At 45.3% G+C, this 16,606-nt stretch overlaps 1 long non-coding RNA gene across 1 annotated transcript in view; it reads left to right on the top strand.

The window, feature by feature from the left end:
* The window catches only part of LOC119844242, a 30,114-nt gene extending 13,900 nt beyond the window's left edge, over window positions 1-16,214 (top strand). Inside the window, exons 4-8 of the long non-coding RNA XR_006276047.1 lie at window positions 2,345-3,267; window positions 4,191-4,396; window positions 6,419-6,526; window positions 7,183-8,632; window positions 15,696-16,214. This is a non-coding gene — a long non-coding RNA (uncharacterized LOC119844242). The remainder of the gene's footprint in view (window positions 1-2,344; window positions 3,268-4,190; window positions 4,397-6,418; window positions 6,527-7,182; window positions 8,633-15,695) is intronic.
* The last annotated feature ends 392 nt before the right edge of the window (window positions 16,215-16,606 follow it).

Here is a 16,606-nt window from a genome sequence, read left to right as displayed (position 1 = left end):
CTGAGACATGTGGTAGTTCTTAAGATTAGGGGAGGTGGAAACAGTGTCTCCTAGAATGATGCTCCTGCAAAATGGGGTTTTGATGCAACATTTGAAAGCTGTTTTGGCTCAGGCAGGAAGGTGTTAGCTGCGTTATGTAATTGCCCTGGAACTCTAAAGCCTTTACTGTTTCGCTTTATTTCTGTGACTGAGTTAGCATCCATTAACGACAGATGGGTAAGCTCATTAATATGCTGCAGTGTTGGAGCAATCCCTTTGCACCTCGGGTATGTCTACACTACACCTTTTTATCTATTTGTATTACAATAGTGCTTAGAGCACTCAGCTGAGATTGGGGGCCCACATGTATGCACATAGTAATAGACAGTCCATGCTCCAAAGAATTGACAATTGAAATAGACAAGACCAGACAAAGGGGGTGGGCGAGAGAAGGGGCTATTGCCATTTACCCATGGGGAGCTGAGCCACAGAGAAACTAAGCGACTTCCCAAAGTCACACAGGGAGTATAGATCATTAAAAATCAATAAATTTTCCCCTGCAGTGCTTGCAGCCCAAACTTTGCAGTATGTTGCTAGTGGATAAGAACCAGTAAGTGGAATGGAGTAGAAAGCGACATGTCTGAAACTGTTCGCTACATTTAAAACAGTGGTGATAAGTAAACTAGACAGTGAAAAATGATTTCACTTGTAGTCAGCAAAGGTGTAAGGTCCTTACTTAAAACTGTAACACTGCCTCTCTAAACAATTCTGAACACACAGTTCTCCATCTGGGTTGGGAGACAGTGGAAGGAGATGGCTTAATTAACTGAATTTGTACAAAATTTGTCTTTCTCTTGCTATCTTTAGAATTATTTTTAATGGAAATTGAAGACTTTTTTTAAAAAAAGTCTTCATCATTAATAAAAAATGCTGATATATGAAAGACAAGTGAGTTTGAGATTTGTAACATGCAAAGGAGATATTTCTTCTGTTTAATGTGTGGCTAGAGCTGAGCTGACAACATGCTTTTATAACCACATCCCTCTCATTTAACTACACTTTGCATACAGGTTTCAGAGTAGCAGCCGTGTTAGTCTGTATTCGCAAAAAGAAAAGGAGTACTTGGGTGCCACAAGTACTCCTTTTCACTTTGCATACAGGGTTCTTGGGAATAGAGAATCTCCCCTATATCTTTGGTGGCTGTAGTTACTGCTTGAGTTTAATGACAGCTTTGACAACCAGTTACTGCTTGGTAAAGACTACTTTAAGCCCTCTGCTCTTTCCATAAGTGCTACATTCAGCTTCTGAAACATTGCTAAATATAAGTAGGATTGAGAGAGTGCTAGCATGTGAGAAATGTGTTAAGTTGTCTTTCCAAGGCTGCAAAACCCTAAGGTGAGTTTATTCCTGATGAGCTGTCTCCTTTCTGAGATATCAGTTTGCCAAAAAATCAGCCCACCTAGTGATATACAGCGAGAGTTTTCCACTTCTTATGTTAATTTCCACAATATACCAAACATCCCACTTTGTACCGTAATTTCCTCCTCATTGCCTTAAATTAGATCCATACCATATGCTATTAAATCTATATTCCATGTACGTATCTTCTTTTAAATACAGGATCATTTCTTAAATTCAAAATTTTTAAATTAATAAAACTGAGCTTTGTTGATAAAATAATACTACCTAGCTCTTATAAAGGGCTTTTCATCAGCAGATTTCAAAGCAGTTTACAAAGGAAGTCAGTATCGTATCCCCCATTTTACAGATGGGGAAACTGAGGCATAGAAAGGTTAAGTAATATGCCTGGACCTGACCACTAGGAAACACTACCTGCATTATAGATGCACTGTTAGGGAGAGTGATATACCCAGCACATTAAAACAAACATTATATTCCCTGTGGAAAGCATTGCTGAGAGATGGACACCTACTGACTGGCTGCTCCATGTACACATGTACCCAAGCCCTTCACAAGCTGTACCGAATTCCTCATTCTCACCAACTCAGTTTTTCAGATGTAAAACTGAGGCACAGAGAGATGGAGGGACTTGCCCAAGGTGTCACAGGGAGTCTGTGGCAGAGCTGGCAATTGAACTCGCATCTTCTGACTCCCAGTCTAGGGCCTTAATCCCAAGGCCATCCTTCCTCTTGAATTCCCATTCTGTGCAGGCACCTACCTAATGCTCAGAATAGTCAGTGCAAGGGACTCACTCCCACCTGAAAATGGAGTGCAAACTCAGCCGCTAATTAGTGTCTGTGTCATTTCTAACCCCACATTTCCTTGGATGGCATGTGAGACGTTTGCCACCTTGTCACCTTTTAAAAAAAACAAAAACAAAACTTTCTTCTTCTACCTGCACAAGGTATGACCCCACGACACAGGAATGGAGATGTGGTGTGGCCCCCCTGAGCGAAGGCAAACGAGACATGGGCATAGCAGAGCTGGGCGGCTATCTGTACTGTGTAGGAGGCTGTGATGGGATGGCACACCTCAGGACTGTGGAAAGGTATCGGAACCCATGTGTGGATGGACATAACTTTCATGGACTGTGCTCTGTAGGACCGCCAATGTCCGAGTTCATAGTGAACAACTGGGATTGTTACAGCCACTGAGGTTGCCGTTTTAGCTAGAGAGCTTTTGTTTAATATGGAGAGAGGTGTCAATGTTGACTCGGTGTCCTCCATAGCCATGAGGCACCCAGTCTCCACCAATCAGGGGAGCTGGGACCTGGAGGATTCTGGTTTGTAATTCACAAGTTGGCCAGCGGTCTTTTCTCCTGTCCGGGTGCAGAGCATTGGAGGGGGCAGTTTGGGGGAAACTTGCACTGCCTGTGTCTGATTGGAACCTGTTCTGTAGACAGAGGGCTTCGATCTCCTGGGCTCTTCAATCTGACACTTTTCGCCAGTGCTAAATTCTCATGTTTTGATTTGTGAAAGGGCACGGATCCACCAGCCAAAGGACAGAGGAGAGCAAACAGGGCTTGTCTGATAAAGATTGTGAGTGGAAATGTGTGTGTCCTGTTCTCAGGGAGCCTTGTATAGAGAGAGGCTGAATTCCAGACACCCTGCTTGTAACTTAGCCCAGAAAGAAGCTCTCATGTGCTGTACCTGGGACGGTCTGGGGCATTCTCCCGCACTCCTGACTGCCTCCCCCTGGCTTTAGGTATGATCCTCGTGGGAACAGGTGGTGCAAGATGGCACCTATGACCTGCCATAGGGATGGCAGTGCTAGACGGCTACCCCTATGCTATCAGTGGCTTGGATGGCCAGTCTCCACTGTATGCAGGTAACAGAAGAGTTAAGTTGGCACAGCAATGAGCCTCTGTCTAAGATGAGTGTATGATTCCCATTGATGCCCACACCAATATATTCGGCCTTGGGATTCTATGGCAATTTAGAAAAGGAGTACTTGTGGCACCTTAGAGACTAACAAATTTATTAGAGTATAAGCTTTCGTGAGCTACAGCTCACTTCATCGGATGCATTTTCCGATGAAGTGAGCTGTAGCTCACGAAAGCTTATGCTCTAATAAATTTATTAGTCTCTAAGGTGCCACAAGTACTCCTTTTCTTTTTGCGAATACAGACTAACACGGCTGCTACTCTGAAATATGGCAATTTAGTCTCTCTCCACTGCTCTGCCTCCCTGCCCTTCCCTCCAAAAGCAGAGGGAGCCCTCTGCCACCTGGAGAGAATGAGGAAGCTGGCCCAAGCAAGCAGAGCCCCCGGTGCCACCCCCATCTTCCCTCCAGTGACACCTCTAGCATGGAGTTGGAGATGGTTCCATGTTGCCCATGCTCGGATCTGGCCACCCTTTGCTGCTCCCCAATTATAAATCCTTTCCACTGTTCAATCCGATTAATGGAGGGCAGGTGGGCAGCCTCCTAGCTGTCTGATTCCTGGGGGTGTGAATTTTTTTTGTTAACTTCTTGTGCTTCAGTAACAAAGCTCAGCAGCTGGGTGCTTTTAATCTTCAAAGCATTTTGCAGCCATTATTGACTCGGTCCTCACAGTGCCCCTGTGAGGTAAGCGAGTTTTATTTTCCCTATTAGATAGTGGGGAAACTGAGGCACAGAGTAATTGAGAGATTGGCCCAAGATCCTAGAAGTAAATCTAAGATTTACCAAAGGACACAAGGGCCAGAGTTGGGATTAGAACCCAGGATCTTGTGGCTCTTTCCTGGGCATCTTTCTTCTGGTTTCTCTCCCAGTGGAACGTTACAATCCGGAGAAGGATTGTTCTCCTTGCCCTCCTTTGGGCACCTGCAGAGAGAATTTTGGCTGTGCTATGCTTCAAGGGAAAATCTACGCTGTTGGTGGCCACGATAACTTCACGGATCTCTGCAGTGCTGAGTGGTTTGATCCAGTCATCAATGAATGGTCACCGATGATGCCTATGAAATCAAAGAGGAATAAGGTATTGCATGTGAACAGTCTTTTACACTCCAAGCTTCCATCCAAGGATCCCTGTAGTGCTTTACAATGGGGGTCTAGTTCATTATTACTCCCACATTACAGGTGGGGTGTGGATATCACTTTGCTGGGACAGTATAGGAACCCAAGTGCAACAGATGGAGAAACCAAGGCACAGAGCAGGGAACTGACTTGCTCGAGACCACACAGAAAGTCAGAACCAGAACCCTGTTTCCAGCCCAGTTTTGTGCTTCTCTTCTTGGGTTAACGTTACAATGTTACCCAACTCCGATGCCCTTCCTCCTCCATTCACCCTGACAGACATACCTCCTCCTCAGGAAAAGGCTGGAGAAACAGACAGGGTGTGCAGCATGACCTGAAGGTCTCCAGATCTGGGCTGGAGGAATGAATTTCAAAGTCGGTTGCCCCTCACCAAGAGCACCTGCTCATCTCCCATTGAATCTGGAGACATGATAGCTCAGATAACCTGGACCCAAATAATTCAGGGTGCCTATAAACCTCCAAGTCCTCAAATTTCATTCAGAGATCAATGGTCAGCCAGTTTGGGGGACAGAGGGCAGGTAGAGTGTGTTCCCAATGGGTATACGTTGGATATGGAATACAGTGCCCAGGAAGAAGCAGCAAAAAATATTGTGAGTTTAATAATTTATAAATTTCTTTTGTATTAGTTACCTCATCCAAATGAGGTTACTTTTAGGTTTTCTCCCTGCTGGGCAAAGATATTTGTTCTGGTGTATTTTCTCTTCTGCCCTTCCCCTGCTGAAGGCAACATATGCAATGATGAAGTAAAACAAACTCTGATTAATGTATTTTAGCGAAGTTGAGCATCCTTGTTGTTCTGAAAATAGGCACAGCATCACCCTCATGAGCACGTTCTGAGCATTGTCAGCTCGTTGCATGTTAAGTGTGTTTGAAAGGGACACCTGCAGAGAAGCATAATCTCTGTGCAATTACAGAGCTACACAACAGCTGGAATTTGATTATTTAAAAAAAAAACTCTGAAAAGTGAGGGATGGAATGGGAAGAGGAATCTCTGCATCCAGGGCCATCACTGTGTGCTCGGAAGATGGGCTGGGCAGGCGTTCAGTGGTACTGTCTGGTGGCTTCTCATCAGCTTCTGCAGAATTTAAGCTTCCCTTTTCAAAACCAGGAGGGTCTGCCCACCTGTCTGAAGAAGCAGAGCTGCTTTGCTGAGGCTGCAAATAGATATGATCATGCCAAGAGATGGATGAACTGCCCTATTCCGCTCAATGGAGCCAAATGCCAGTAGTTCTGATAAAAAGAAAAGGAGTACTTGTGGCACCTTAGAGACTAACAAATTTATTAGAGCATAAGCTTTCGTGAGCTACAGCTCACTTCATCACGAAAGCTTATGCTCTAATAAATTTGTTAGTCTCTAAGGTGCCACAAGTACTCCTTTTCTTTTTGCGAATACAGACTAACACGGCTGCTACTCTGAAACCAGTAGTTCTGATGTTAACTATTTCACTGCTGATCATCTTAATAGAGATGTCAGATTACATGGGCACTGCGGGCGGATCTCGAGTAGATTCTGCCTCAATTCCTCCATCCCAGTCCCTGCCCATGTTACTTCTGCTCCTTTTTCCATGAGCTGAGTGGTTTGGGATATTAAACTCCATTTACTCCTAGCAAATACCAAGCCTGTTTTGTTTTCCTTTTCAAATTGCCAAGCCTGCTTTTGGATGATTTCTTTTCTTTCTGGGCAGAGAGGCTCGAATATACCAACAAAGCCGGAAAGCATTGCTGTGCTGATTCTGGGCATAGCACTGACCATCGTAATGCACAAGATCAACAGCTGTAAGAGTCTCTACAGATGGAAACAGCCCAGTTTTCGGGGTCTCGTCCCCTCCCTTTCCATTTATTTTTGCCCACAATGTAAAAATATTCTAGAGCTCTTCAGCCCCATGAGACCAGATTAGTTTTAAGCCCCTCCTGGCTTGTTCCTTTCATCCTCAGTTCTGAAACCCAGGGATTTGTGTTTTAGGTGAAAGCTGTTGCAGCCAATGGATACCTACTGGCCATCGGGGGGGCTTGATGGTGTGACTCATGTGACCACCGTGGAAGCATTTGACCTGGATGCCAACAAGTGGAGGTAAATCGATGCTGCACTGATTATTTAAATCAGCCTTTGCTGCTCAATTAACTGCCCTCGCACTCACTCAATTGTATTTACAGCCTGGGGTTTGTTAATATGAATCATTCTGGAAACCCTGTGGGTTAATGACCCCCCCCAATCCACAGATTAGAAAATTAACTACAGCCTGTAGATGGCCTAATACTAGCTCCAAACGAAGAAACTCACTATCTGGAGCTGACTGGATCCATACTGGATTTTAAAATAGTCCCATGATGCACATGGGTCATTATTGTTAGTGATCATGAAAGACCCGTAATACAAGAATCCTGGAGTCTTTTCTGTGCAGAACAAGTGCAGCGTGGGTGGTGGCAGCACAGCATTGCCCTAGCACATCATCCTGCCTCAGCCTAGTTCCAGGTGGACCCTTGCAGGTGTTGGAGGAAACTTCACGCTCCGGGTGCCATCGCTCTTTGGGCCTTTCTGGGGATCCACTCACTGGAACAGCCTGGCACAGTGCACCAGCTTTTGGATGCTACTTATAAGGGCCAAATATGAACTCATAAACATGAGCTGCATGGGAACGTGGCCTTGCCATCAGTGGTCATTTAAAAGGGGGTGAGATTGAAGCACCGTCCTGACTCACTCCATTACAATGATGTGATCTATTTTAGGACAGACGTACAATCACCTTGACATCACGTTGACTGTGATAAGAGTTTTCAACACAGTGATAACACACAGCTGAAAAGTATGTTTCAGGTGAGGGACTTTATAACCAATTTGGGAATATCAGACAGGAGCCACGTATTTAAATAGCTGCCCAGAACAAATAATGGCAAGGAGAGAATGCAAAGTTGTCTCTGAAGGCCCAGATCCTCAGTTGCTGTGAACAGTCATGGCTCCATTGACCTGACCTGAGGTTTGTCACTTTACGCAGGTTGCGGATCTGGCCCATAGTTTCTTGAATAGAGACGCTCTGTAATATCCTACAGCCTCTTCTTGTTGCAGACCCTTTGAAAATACCAAGACCAGTCATCCTGGTGGAGGTGTGGCTGTGCTGAAAACGACCATCTAGGAGCTGAGAACTTTCCAACCATCCTGTACTGCACTGAACACTAATGATGAAGTATGGTTTTGTGGGATGGTAGTGTAAGCAGGAGAGGAGGAAAGAGAGCAGCAGAGTGGATAAGATGGGGAATGGGATGGTGCCTTCAATGAGTGAGTTAATCCTTTTGTGCTTAGGGGAATTCCATAAGACATGGGGAGTTTATGCATGGGGATTGTAGAGCACAAGATCATCTTGAGCTTCCATTTAAAGAGTTCATGCTTTGATCATCATGCCAGGATGTAGTGGTACATTGCAAAAACAACAACTATCTCCTCATGTATGGAATGTAGCTGTTTGGTTGGAAGAAGAGCCATGTAGTTAAAGCTCTGGACTTGGTCCTCAAGTTCTGGGCTTGGTTCCCAGCTCTGCCACAAATTTGTGTGATCTCGGTCAAGTTACTTAATTTCTCTTCAGCATCTGGTATGTTGAACCCCTGATCTTGGCATGGGCCTCTTGGTGCTACTGTGATACAGCTAATAAATAATACCGACTGGAGCTCTTCAAGAGCCCCCCCACTCACTCTCCTCTTCTGTTTAATTTTTAGCAAGGAAAAATGCCCCCTCATACTTTTTATACAAACAACTATTTAACATGCTTGGCTTTATTATGGTACAATGCTATTCTGATTCCACGGAGAGCCAGATTTTTTTAAAAGCAGGGAGATGTTTCAGGAACAAAAACCTAATGTATCACTACCAATGTGTGCTAATATCTATCCATCTCTCTATACGGGTCCCTGCCAGGTGGGGGCTACTGGATAATGTGTAGCAGGGGGAAGCTCACCTTGTGGTATTGGCATAGCATCGAACTGGTGCTGGGACAGCAGCAGAAGTTATTCTCCCTGCAGAAAATCTCTACCTGCTTCACAGTCACTTTCACGAATGTGATTAACCTGACTGAATGCTCCGGGCTGCTGTCCAGGCATGGAGTATAACTTTGAGGAAACAAATCTTCCTCTCTCAGGAGAAATACAAGCTTCCTGTCCCCCATTCTCCTTCATCAACAACCTGCAGGTAAATGGTGCTTTGGAAATTCATGTTGTAAAACGTATGCCTAGGGAGGTGGAAGAGGACTCCTTGGATCGCTGCTGCACTCCTTAGTTAGCTGAAATTGGAAGCCCTGCTGTGCCCAGCTAAGGAACAGTTCCAGTTGCCTTTCCTTCGAGCAAAGCCTCAGCATTAAGCTCAGAGTTAGTGACAAGTTTTGTACTGCTATTAGCGCCAAGAGCTCATCTGGCTTCCTGCCCCCCGCCAATCCCTTTGCATGATGATGGCATGTCCCTCTCTTGTCAAACATGATGGTCAAACACTTAGCTTTCCTCCTTCAGAGGGCTCCTTCCTTGTGAAGGGAAAGGACAATATGGTATCTGGGTAAGCTTCACCGTAAACCCCCACAGGAATTAATTACACCATAATTAGTGAGGTTAACAAAACCATCCCTATATGAATAGTTATTCAGTTCCAAAGAACTGAGCCATGCTCAAAATCTGCATTTTTCCAACACCATTAATTAGTTCCCCAGAAAATTACTTTCACTTCTTCCCTGCTGCCTCTGACTCATCCTCACCATTGCCTCCCACAGGTTTATCTATTTCTCTTCCCGTACATAGAAAAGAAAAAACCTGTCCCCGCCACACTGCATGAGGCATAACCAAGTTGGACTGCCAGGGTGAGGGAATGACCTACTTGTTTGAACTAGAGGGAGGCAGTTTCTTTATTATCACAACCACATGCTTCGCCTTCAGAATGTTTTACAAAACTAATTAATCTTTGACCCTTCTCAGAAAGCTGCATGCAAGCACCACAGAATGTGTTTCATAAACCTTCTGTGGACAAGCAACATTTAATGGTAACCCTTTGACCTGGGCTTCCATTGTGCCTTATCCAGGTTATATTTCAAATTTAAACACAGCTGGGAAATCCATCTCCATGTCTTCCTGAGAAGCCAGGTGCGCAGGGCTGCATTTGGCTTCCCAGTTTCCCGTTCGATCATCATATCGGCCCTTAAAGGGTCAGGATCTGTCCTGAACACGGATGAATCCTGCTGGCTGCTATGTGGATTTGAGCTGGGCTGCAGTCGTAAATGAGTGAGGTTAGTTTCTGGAAAGCTGCTCACCTCCTGATGCCAATGTGAACCCCAGCTCTGGAAGCAGACACTGAACCTCCAGTGAGGTGGCAGCAATATTGTGATCATGCACCACTATTAGCTCTACAGGGGGTCCCTGGTATATGTCTCCCCCTTATCCATCGTTTCGCGTATCCATTGCTCATCAGTAGGGGAACACGTTCTGATTCACTGGTCCTGATCCACGCATCCCTTGCTTCGTCTTTTGCATGGCTTTTCTTTGAGTGCTTCCCCTGGCGTGCAGGAGGCGCTGGGAGAAGCGGAGATGGGGCGTGCTCAGAGGAGGGGGCAGAACTGGGTGGGAAAAGTCAGGCTGGGAATGGGGGGGAGGCAGGCCATTATTTCTTATGGGGGAAAATTCCCTGGTATCCATTGTTTCGGTATCCATCGCCTTTTCCAGGAACGCAACCCCGATGAATACTGGGCACCCCTGTGGTAGCCAAACCTCAGATATGTTTTAGAGAGCTCAACCAGAAGGCAGACCCAGAGAATTAACCCCCATGTTGGGCTAAGTCTAGTGCAGGGATGGAGCGGAGAAGACATGCAACTCCCCCATCATGGGGGGGTGGGAAGCAGCTTCAACGACTGCTCTGTCTTTGTGCCTCAGCTGCACTAGCCCCTAGGGGCGCTCTGGCAGCTAGGATGTAGGAATGCCCCAGCCATTCCCCTCGGACACATTGCTTGTGTTGGGGGGTGGCATACAGTTAGCTACGCTGGCTTTACGCTGGATGGGGAGGCCCTTGTGCACCCCACAGTGCACTCCATCTCTGCTGCGTCAGTGTGATGCCAGAGCAGCCAGTTTGCATGGAGTGAACCTGGTGTTATAATCAAAATCTGGTTCTTGAGAGTTCAGATAACATTAGCCTCGCCATCTCTATGCTCTGCACTAGCCTGGCAGAGAGCTGTGCCTTTTTCACCCCACCTTGGCTCAGTGTCGGTGCAAGGGATGTTGCACCACCATGGCTCAGTGCATGGCTCAGGGTTGGTGCAAGGAAAAGGAATGGTGTCTAGTATTTCAGACTTGGACTGTGATCTGAAACACAATCACATTTTATGCTTCTGTGATCAGTTGTAAGTAAAATCAGAGGGCCAGATCCGCAACCCCTTTCCAGAAGGGGTGGAGCAGGGCTGAGTTGGTAGATACTGCTGCCATGGGTCTAGTCATGGCTATTAATCCTGTCATGGGCACTAAATTCACATTTGGGGGGGCAGGGAGAGGAACAGGGCAGAGGCCACTCTCTTAGAAGAGTTCTAGGGCAAGGGTGATGCTAGGATTAGTTCTTCAAACAAAAAGGTGGGTGTGATTCTGGAAGGGGTTGGGCTCCTTCAGCTCCTGCTGATCTCAGTGGCTGCTGAGGGTGTTGGCACCTTGCAGCCAGAGCTCAGCATCTCTCAGGATGCTCCCAGTGTTTGCTGAGCTAGACTCAGGAAATGGTGCCTAGCCCAGGGGAGAGGGCTCATAGCACATGGTCCTGATGCTTTACTTGGCTATTCATGTGTGCATCTGACATTTAGCTCTGGGAGCATCAGTCCACAAGGAGCAGATTTCCTCAAGCCTGCTGCTGGGTTGGAGGGAAGCATATCCTCCTCTATAGCAGATTCAGAGGCATGCTGAGAAGGGGTTAGTTACCTCTGGGGTGTTGCCTTCAGGAGGGGCGACTGCTCCTTCAGCGGAGAAGGCAGAGCAAGTTCTTCCAGCTGGCTGCAAAATGGCTTATTATGCTCCCAGGCCCTGGGGACTCTTAATACCAGAGGGGGTTTCATCTGAAGTGCAATCGCGAGGCTTCATTACAGAGCAAGGAACTATGCAAGCAAGAACCCTGGTTTCATTGCAGCAGCACTAGCTGCTCCTCCACTAACCCCTTTAGTGTGGGCTTTAATGCATAATGGAGCTCACAGCCTCAGAGTACTAGCAGGTAAGGCTCACGCCATTGCTATGGTGGACAGCAGGCAAATCCCGTAAATGGCTCTGAGCAATTCACCCAATTTACAGTGATCAGTTTTAAAAATTGTCCTACAGTGACTAAAGAATGCTGGCTGCATGCAATACAGCTCCCATCGCTGGTGGCTGGCTGCACATGCACACACATGATAGTGGGTTTCCATAACCTAGGCTTCTACTTGGGCAGCTAAGCCACAGAACAGTCAAGGAAATGATTAGCCACTGAGCAGCCCTGGCATCTTCAGCCCACAAGAGGACAATAGTGCCCTTACACACACATCAGCTCTATGGGACACATTGTCCTTCTGGGTCCCACTGTACCAAGCTGAAAGGGAATGGCCGCTAGGTTCCCAAGAGCAGATATCTTCTCTGTGCAGCTACTCGACTTGTTTGGTGTGATTTTTGAGGTAGAAAACCAATCTATTCAGAGAACTTCTACTAATTTTCATCCAAAAGAGCCATGAGTCTCAATGATTGTAGCTCTTAAGAACCAAGCTGGTTTTGTTTTATGTGGACTGAAAATATTTGTGACTGTATATTGTACTCTGGTTGCACTCTGAAGATTTTTATGAACTACACTGCATCACAAGGTTCTGTATTAATATCTTGCATGTCAGAGTGCTTTACTTAATGATGTTCACAGAATCTTTCTAAAGGTGGTGTAAGTATTCCACACCTGAAAGTGAATAAAAGTGAAGCAGAAATACTTTAAATTAGCAATGTTATTTCCTTCACTTACTCCAAATGGGACTGCCAATTCACTCTAGTCTTTCCAGAGATGTGGCTTCATATCACAGTGCAGCTCACAAGTCAGTATGAGTGAGCAAAGTGGTTTTATGCTAGTCCACGTTGCAAAACCACTATTCAAGTTGGCAGAATTGTCTGTCTTTAGGCAGTAGAAGCCTAGACTAAAAATTGTAGATGCTTGTCAGAGCAGCGTAGGTAACATTTGACCTAGCTCTAGCTCCTCTTACTTTTATGAGTACTAACTTTATACAGTAATTGTTTTATGTATATTTATATAAAAAGATTCTAACCACGCTTTAATTATGAGAGTAACAAACTCAAAAGGCAATAACTTTTTTGATAGGGGTATTACAAGCAAACAAGTGGATTTATTACAAGACTGTCAATGTGGGTAAAGTTAAATTACCATCCTTTTGGTTAAACAAACTCAATAAGAAATTAAAAGTGCTGTTAATGTCACTACCCCCTCCAGGACAGCCTGTCACTTCCTGTTAAACGAGTACCAGTTCCACCCAAGGACATCTTATAGGATGAACAAAATGTAGAGAGCAGGGAAGATGCTTGGATTCTACTTTGCCATTGGCTTGTCCAGTTTTGTTGGACAAGCCTCTATGCCTCAGTTCCCTAATCTCTATCAGTATAGAGGTGACTGAGATCCACTGAAAGGTACTTTACACATGCAGGGTATTGCTAAAACTAGCAATAAGCTATAACGTCTGGGAAGGAAGCAGAACATGAGTTTAATTAGGTCTGGTCCTACCTAGCAAGAGATCAGAAAAACCAAGCTAATACATTAGGAAAAAGCCATCTTGATCCTAGCTTGAATATTTAACTGCTCTAGGTCTGGGAACAGCTGATGTAGAGAACCTGCATCCAAAGCTTGCTCTTTGGCAACAGCCATATATCTAACTGGGTCATTCTTTTTTAGCACAAACATGATCCTTACCTGAAGCTAAAAATAAAACTATAGAGCCAGTTAGTTATTACATTAATAATGAGGAGCTGAAGGAGAAGGAAATGAGGTTAACACAGCAAATACATTTGAAATCGTTTTAGGAAACACTGATTCTATAAAGCTGTATCTACAGCAGACCGGTAACATTGCTGGAGTACAGCACCACTTGGACATCTGTCTCAAATTCATTTAGCTGAAAGTTCCTAAAAAGAAAAACTATGTTTCATTTGATATTTATACACCAGTTATACTGTTCTGGGCTTAAAATCTACACCAACCAAAAGTAAATAGTGTCAATGTATCCAAAGCTTGCAACTTGATAGCAGACGTTGTTTGTTGTAGGTCCTGAACTGATCAACCAACTGTGCAACGTTTACCTACAAAGGGCCAGATGCTGTTTGACTGAAGTCAAAAGAAGAATTAGAAAAACTGTGTAATTTAATGGAAAATGGGTGTAAAGCTTTCAAGACTAAAGGAAACATTGCACAACTGTGCGTTTATTGGGGTCTGGGTGAATAAGCCCTGGGTTACAACATTGTTGCACTTGGGCCAGGTTAGAACAATGCTTGGTCTTAATTGTGCGGATGGGACTGAACTATATCATTGCCCTATTAACAGAATGGTTCTCCTGCTGTCCTTGCTACATTTACACAAAGGTTTTGTACACCTGTCAACTCCCAGGGGGTTCAGCTCTGTCAGTGGTAACTGTAGCGTAGACGGATTGCAGGTATTTTAACCAGGCTCATGACAGGGTTAGGTGTGTCAGTGGTAAAAATACCCAAACCTACCTGTCCTATGTCTACACTCCAGCTTCCACCGGTGGGGCTACAAAGCTGCTGTACTTGCTGCTGGGTCTTGAGTGAGACCACACACTAGGTAAGAGCTGAGATGGAGCTCGAGAACATGAGGGTTGGCAAGAGTCCGCTGTAAAACAAAACAAGCATTTGTCAGTGACTGTTCAGGCCGAGCATCAGTCAGAGCCCTGTAATGTTGCCATTAGACCCCCAGGCTGGCAAAGACTTTATTTATTAAAGGGAACTGCATGTCGCCTCTGCTGAGAGCTTGCTAAATTTTTAACTCATGGACACTGCCTAGCAATCATTCTACATCCCTCATTTGGCCCACACATTCCTGAGGTGATCTCTAAGGGGACTGCAACATTTTTGGAGGCCTCTGATACCAAGTCCTGGGCCTGCATGGATAGTCTGCTATTCACAGAAGCTGCTGGGGTATGACTCCTCCACTTCTTTTGCCTGCACAAAGATAAAAGTTGGCAACAGGTACTATTTTAGACCAATTTTACTGTGGCTTCTATGTGAGAATATTCAGTACGTTTTAAGGCGCAGGGGGGCTTTTGGGAATTCCCAAACTCAGGAATTACAATATCTCACTGAACTCTTCAATTTATTTTGCAAAATTAAATATCTCCCAAAAGTGTGTCCAAAATAGTTATAACATTAGCTTGCTAAACTAAATGTGATTTACTGTGCCCCATAGATTTTTACTGTATGATAAGAAATTCTTACTAGTCATTGTATAGAAAAGTTATACTCACCCTTATATATTTGTTTTGGGTTCTCTTCCATCTCCTCCTGGAACAGGTTTGCCAATATTGTCAGTCATCAGCGTTCTTTGCAATTTATGACACATCTCCTCAGAGGGAGCTAAAATCTGTCATTTAAAAATACACAGATCATAAAAGGGAGACCAAGGTGCTAAGTGAGCCTGTCTACCTTAGAGAAGAGCAATCCTTAGCACTCACATTAGCATTGTGTCCTTGAAACACTGCAGAAAGGTTAATTGTACAAAGGTGTCTAAACATTTCCCTTGCTCTAACTAGAAGGTCGTTATTGCCCACTAGACAGTTTGTTGCCCAGCAGCAGCAAACCAATGGTCAACTCCCTGTCCTATCCCATAGCCTAGAAGGGGCTTTGCATGCATGCAGGCAGCCAGTTGTGTTATAGACTTGGGGTTCAGAGGCCTTTGCTGAGCACAGGGAGCTCCGAGTCCAAAGAGTGGAGACGGCATAATAACTGATTGCTTTTGTGAAGCCAAACCCAAGACCAGGACAGAGGCCTCATCCACTTTGGAAAAGTGGGACCTGGAATTGCCAAATGGTGCTGCTCCCCTAGGAAATGGCCAGCAGTGGAATGGCAATGGTGAAGCTGTCGGGGAATGAACGTGCATGTGTGGGGTGGCAGGAAAGGAGAGGAGTGGGCTGGTATTGTTGCCTCTTTGGATTTTATTTGCTAGCATATGCCTGTGGGGTCCAGCAGAACTAGGAAAGCTCTTGTTTTCTCACTCACAGTTGAACATTGCTCTGCTGGGAAGAGCTTGTGAACCAGCTGCAGGTATTTCATGGTCATCGCCAATGCAAAGCCAAGTCACCCTTTCATCCATCAACCAGGGGAAGAAGTTTGTGGAGGTGCTCGCAGCTGACAGCGTTCATTTCCTAATGCAGACCACATGCAAGATGTACTTACAACAATCTCCCTGCCACTACTCTTTTTCCACTTAGCAGGGGATTCAGGCCAGGAAAGCATTACTTGGACATGTACAGCCTGCTTCTCAATTGTCAAGAGAGAACATGTTTATCCGTAATATACAACATCTCATAACTTTAGCCACACTGCTGCTAATTGCCATTTATGTCCAGCTGGGCTGACTGTTTTTATAGCCTAGTGTAACAACCAGCCCTTCCTGAGGGTGTTTTTCAAAGTCAGCGAAATAGCAGGATAACCATGGTCAGCAAGACAATGGCTCCCTGCCCTCTGGGCCTCCAGTAGGGCCAATGTGCTGTTAATCACTTTGGTTTTTAATTAAAGGCTTTCATAGATTTGTCAGAAGTTTATTATTTTCAAAGAGAAATACTCAGCTGAAGATTCTCTTTCTGGGTGTTGCTGCTGTAGGGGCAGGGGCTCTTTACCTCGATACAGCACTGGCCAGGCAGAGACTGGCTTTCGAATAAACCCCTCAGGGATACAGATTCCCTCTCTCTTAGGCCCCCACAGCCTGCAGGGATGAGTGGCGGGGTATAGGAGAGTTTTGTCTCCTGTGTCTGTCCTTGACCTCATTCTGCTTGTTGCTCTGGAGTTGGCTAGCATCCAGGGATGCCTCCTTCTGAAGCTGGATCAGCAGAAGATCCCCTTTTTGGGATAGCCTCCCTTTCAGACCAAGAGCTGGGCAATCAACAGAAAGGGGCTGAGAAAAGAAGAAACC

This window comes from Dermochelys coriacea, chromosome 16, assembly GCF_009764565.3.
Source record: "Dermochelys coriacea isolate rDerCor1 chromosome 16, rDerCor1.pri.v4, whole genome shotgun sequence".
Lineage (NCBI taxonomy): Eukaryota > Metazoa > Chordata > Testudines > Dermochelyidae > Dermochelys > Dermochelys coriacea.
The sequence above is the reverse complement of the archived record's forward strand: the minus strand, read 5'-3'. Positions and strand labels throughout refer to the sequence as shown.